This window comes from Saccostrea cucullata, unplaced genomic scaffold (assembly GCF_032062105.1).
Source record: "Saccostrea cucullata isolate Sc308-1 unplaced genomic scaffold, CSIRO_AGI_Scuc_v1 ctg165, whole genome shotgun sequence".
NCBI classification, from domain to species: domain Eukaryota; kingdom Metazoa; phylum Mollusca; class Bivalvia; order Ostreida; family Ostreidae; genus Saccostrea; species Saccostrea cuccullata.
The window spans coordinates 140001-145569 of record NW_026932023.1 but is presented as its reverse complement, the minus strand read 5'-3'; positions in this window follow the sequence as shown (position 1 = coordinate 145569).

Sequence of the window (5569 nt, the reverse complement as noted above, 5' to 3'; positions counted from 1 at the left end):
ATTAATCGCAAATATGACGTCATTTCGATCTCGCATTGTGCGATTATTCCTAAAAATAAAAAATACCACAAAAACATATATACCACGAAAACACATGACGGGACGGTATACAAAAAGTTTATTAAATACATTTATGTGCCGTCTAGCACCACAAGATGCAATAAATTGGTCATTCATTATGCCCCCGGATCGAAAGATCGGGGGTATATTGTTTTTGTCCTGTCTGTCTGTCTGTCTGTCTGTCTGTTTGTTTGTTTGTTTGTCCCCCAACTTTAACCTAGCTCATAACTATTGAGTGGTTGGGGCTATGGCTTTCATAATTCATAGGTGTGTTACTTGTGACATGACCTTTCTTTGGGTACCACCAAATTTGACGTCTTGACCTTGACCTTAGAGTTTGACCTACTTTTATTCTATTTGTTATCAACTTTAACCTTCGCCATAACTTTTGAACAGATGGAGATAGAGACTTCATATTTAAAATGTATACTCCACTAAATAAGCACTTTCAACTGACACCAAGGACAATGACCTTTTGACCTTGACTGTTACCTATATGCTAAAAATAGATTTTTCGAACTTTCGGTATGACTTTTGAACCATAGGAGATAGAGACTTTATATTTGGTATGCCTACTTCACTAATTAAGTGCTTTCAAACGACACCAAAGTCAATGACCTTGTGACCTTGACTGTAACCTTTATGCTAAGAATAGCTTTTTCGAACTTTGTTGCTGCCGGGGGCACAGTGTTTCACAAACACATCTTGTTTTTTCTTTAGAATCGAAGCAATTCTCTGCCGCTCTCCCCAGAAATGCTACCAAACTAAAAAAAATCAATACAAATCATAGAAACTATTTCACAGAGGATTTAGTTAAGGCATTTAACAAGAGGCCCATGGGCCTTACAGGTCACCTGAGCATTATGCAACAACTTTACAACGATTGACTTTGGTTCATGTTTTAAACTAGATGTCATGGCATTCACAATTTTGAAAGAGGCACCATTGCTAATCATAACTACATGTATACACTTAGCATGTTTAGTTTGGTTACTTAATACCCATAGACAGATTGAATAAGGAAACAAAAAAATGCATTTTGACTTATCAGTAATATTCAGCAATAATCAGTATAGTGCCACTACCACACATAAACCCCTGACCCTTGGTCCACACATTTCACAATTTTGGAAAAGGCACCCTTGCTTATGAAAAATATTTGATTAATACAAAGGAGAAGATTTCAATCAATTAATTTATTTCCAGTATATAAGTAGAGCCCCCCCCCTCCTCTATGGACCCCTGACCCAAGGGCGTTGAAATTCACAATTCAGGATGAATGGCCCTTGCGCATCATAGCTATATATTAGGTAGTTCATCTGCTTAATACCCAGGAGCAGAGAAGAAGATTTTCAAACAATTTCTGTATTTTCTCTATATATAACCAATAAAGCCCCACCCTAACACCAGAAACCCTGACCCTGGGGCCATAAAATTCACAATTTTGGAAGAGGCATTCTTGCTCATCATAACTATATACTTACTAGTTAATTCATTGAATACCCAGCAGCAGAGAAGAGGATGTTCAAACAATTTCTGTATTTTCTCTATATATAACCAATAAAGCCCCACCCTAACACCAGAACCCCTGACCCTGGGGCCATAAAATTCACAATTTTGGAAGATTATATACTATATACTTAGTTAGTTTGTTGAATACCCAGCAGCAGAGAAGAAGATTTTGAAACAAATTCTGCATTTTCTCTATATAATTAATAGAGCCCCGCCCTAACACTAGAACCCCTGAACCTGGGGCCATGAAATTCACATTTTTGCAAAAGGCATTCTTCCTCATCATAAATATGTACTTAGTTTATTTAATACCCGGGAGCAGAGAAGAAGATTTTTAAAGAAATAATGCATTTTTTGCTATATAATCAAGAGAGCCCCACCCTAGCACTAGAACCCTTGACCCTGGGGCCATGAATTTCACAATTTTGGTGGAAGACTCAATGGTTATTACATTCATGCTAACAGTTTGACTGCTTGATGTCCAGGAGTAAAGAAGAAGATTTTTAGGTCACCTGAGTAAACTCAGGTGACCTATTGCTATCAGTTGTCGTCCGTCGTCGTGCGTAGTCCGTCGTGCGTTAACATTTGAACATTTTCAGCTTCTTGTCTGCAACCACTCAACCAATTTTACTACATTTGGCAAAAATAATCTATGGATGAAAGGAAACAAAACCTGTGAATTTCATGATCCCTGCCCCCCTGGGGCCTGAGGGGTGGGGCCAAAACCACTAAAATAATGCAGTCTTTAAAAATCTTCTTTACTCCTGGACATCAAGCAGTCAAACTGTTTGCATGATTGTATTCAGCATTGAGTCCTCTACCAAAATTGTGAAATTCATGACCCTGGGGTCAGGGGTTCTAATGCTAGGGCGGGGCTAAATAAGTACATAGTGAAAATGCATTATTTCTTTGAAAATCTTCTCAGCTCCTGGGTATTAAATAAACCAACTAAGTACATATTTATGATGAGCAAGAGTGCCTCTACCAAAATTGTGAATTTTATGGCCCCAGGCTCAGGGGTTCTGGTGTTAGGGTGGGGCTCTATTGATTATATTAGTGAAAATACATGAATTCTTTGAAAATCTTCTTCTCTGCTTCTGGATATTAAATAGACTAACTAAGTGCATAGGTATGATGAGCAAGAGTGCCTCTACCAAAATTGTGAATTTTATGGCCCCAGGCTCAGGGGTTCTAGTGCTATGGCGGGGCTAAATAAGTATATAGTGAAAATACATGAATTCTTTGAAAATCTTCTTCTCTGCTCCTGGATATTGAATAAACTAACTAAGTACATAGTTATGATGAGCAACAATGCCTCTACCAAAATTGTGAATTTTATGGCCCCAGCATCAGGGGTTCTGGTTTTAGGGCGGGGCTCTATTGATCATATAGTGAAAATGCATTAATTCTTTGAAAATCTTCTTCTCTGCTCCTAGGTATTAAATAAACTAACAAAGTGCATAGTTATGATGAGCAAGAGTGCCTCTACCAAAATTGTGAATTTTGTGGCCCCAGGGTCAGGGGTTCTGGTGTTAGGGCGGGGCTCTATTGATTATATAGTGAAAATACATGAATTCTTTGAAAATCTTCTCTGCTTCTGGATATTAAATAGACTAACTAAGTGCATAGGTATGATGAGCAAGAGTGCCTCTACCAAAATTGTGAATTTTATGGCCCCAGGGTCAGGGGTTCTGGTGTTAGGGCGGGGCCCTATTGATTATATAGTGAAAATACTCAGTACATTAAATCTTTGAAAATCTTCTTCTCTGCTCCTGGTTATTAAGCAGATGAACTACCTATATAGTTTTGAGCAAGGGCGCTAATCTTCTAGAATTTTGAATTTCAAGGCCCCAGGGTCAGGGGCACCAATGGGGGGGCTGTACTTATATACTGAAAATGAATGAATTGTTTGAAATCTGCTCCATGGAATTAATCAAATATTTTTGAAAAGCAAGGATGCCTTATCAAAAATTGTGCAATGTGTTGATCTAAGGGTCAGGGGTTCATGCGTGGTAAAGGCACTACTGATTATTGCTGCATATTACCGATAAGTTGAAATGCATTTTTTGTTCCCCTACCCTACCTATGGGTATTAAGTAACCAAACTAAGCAACTGCTAAGTGTATAGTTATAATGTTCAATGGTGCCTCTTTCAAAATTGTGAATGTCATAGCATCTGGCTTAAAACATGAATTAAATTCAATCACTGGAAAGTTGTTGCATAATGCTCAGGTGACCTATAAGGCCCATGGGCCTCTTGTTAAAGATTGCATTAATTTTGGTGGTTTTGGCCCAGCCCTCAGGCCCCAGGGGGGCAGGGACCGTGAAATTCACAATTTTTGTTTCCCTTCACCCACAGATGCTTTATGCCAAATTTGGTTGAAACTGATTGAGTGGTTGCAGAGAAGAAGCTGAAAATGTTCAAATGTTAACACACGACCAATGACGCACAATGACGGATGAAAACGGATAGCAATAGGTCACCTGAGTTTACTCAGGTGACCTAAAAATGTTTTAACTTATTACTAAGTCTATATTTTCAGTTTTCAAGATTATATCATTTTTCACTCTTAAATGCAACAAGAATATATTTTAAACTCCTTTTCTTGGCCAAAATAAATGACAGGCCAGTATAGGCAGGGACAGCGACAGGGACTGGACAGGGAGATCAGAGAATGTCAGGAGACGACAGGGAGTAGACAGGGTAGGCAGGGACAACGACAGGGAGTAGACAGGGACTGGACAGGAACCACAGGGATGACAACAGGGAATCATAAGAGAAAGTCAGGGAGAGACAGGAAAATGTCAGGGACTGACAGGGGAACGACCGGGATATTTTGGAATCTAAGGGGATATTTAATTCAGTAGTGCTAAAGGGGGCAGTGGAGCCCCCCCCCCCTTATATAATCATGCGACATGCAATAAGCTATATACATGTACAGAAATTAAAGCTACTTTATGTATCTGTCCGCCACGTAAGCACATCTGATCACAGGCACCTGACGTGTGGATAATTAGCCCCCCCTTTTTTTTTAATGAAAAAAATGTAAGAGTGTCTAATATCTCAAAAATAGATAATTTCCCCGTCAAATACATATACGTCGTTATATGCAAGCAGATTGTACTTTTGCTCACGCTTAAAGAATGACCCTATTCGGTATAATAAAAATACACAAGGTAAGAAACAAAAGTTGAAAACAAACGGGGGGACCCCTGCTTCGAGACAAATTACCAAGGTAATAATTAGTGTTACATATCATAATTTTGCAAGCACTCTGTCTCACTCTGAGAGATGTTCTTTTACTAGTCTCTTAAACCTAAATCCCGCTATTAGCGTTTGATATGCCATAATCGGACGATTTATTAATCGGATACATAAAATTTCCTCCATTGGCAGCTTTAGAGGAGGTTTTGGAGTTGCTTTTCTTAATTTCATTTTTTTAAGAAGGCAAGGTTGTATGGTATGTACTTCATCTATATATGCTATGCAGTTCATGTTAAAAAACCCTTAGCGATGTTTGATGACATCCCATTCAAGGTGTAAAAAAGAAAATTAAAATACTTTATATACTTTACTTAAAATATTTTTGCGCATAATCCGCTCCATACTGAAGATCCGTAGTCGCTATTTTGTAAATGTTCACCCAACCGAAAATGTCCATTAGGCTGCACCTTAGTTTCATTCATTAACAAGAGGCCCATGGACCACATCTCTCACCTGAGTAGCTTTGGCAATTCTGTCATTTAACAGATTTCCCGCTTTGTAATACCTATCTTGACCTTGACAATCCTAAAGGGTCATGATTCAAACAATTTAGAATCTACACTATACCCAAGGATGCTTCCACATAAGTTTCAGCTTTTTTAGTCCAGTTGCTCTTGAGAAGAAGATTTTAAAAAAGATTTTTTTCCTATATCCTTTAATTGGATTCCCAATTGTGGCCCCGCCCTACCCCGAGGGCCATGATCTAAACAATTTAGAATCTACACTACCCCA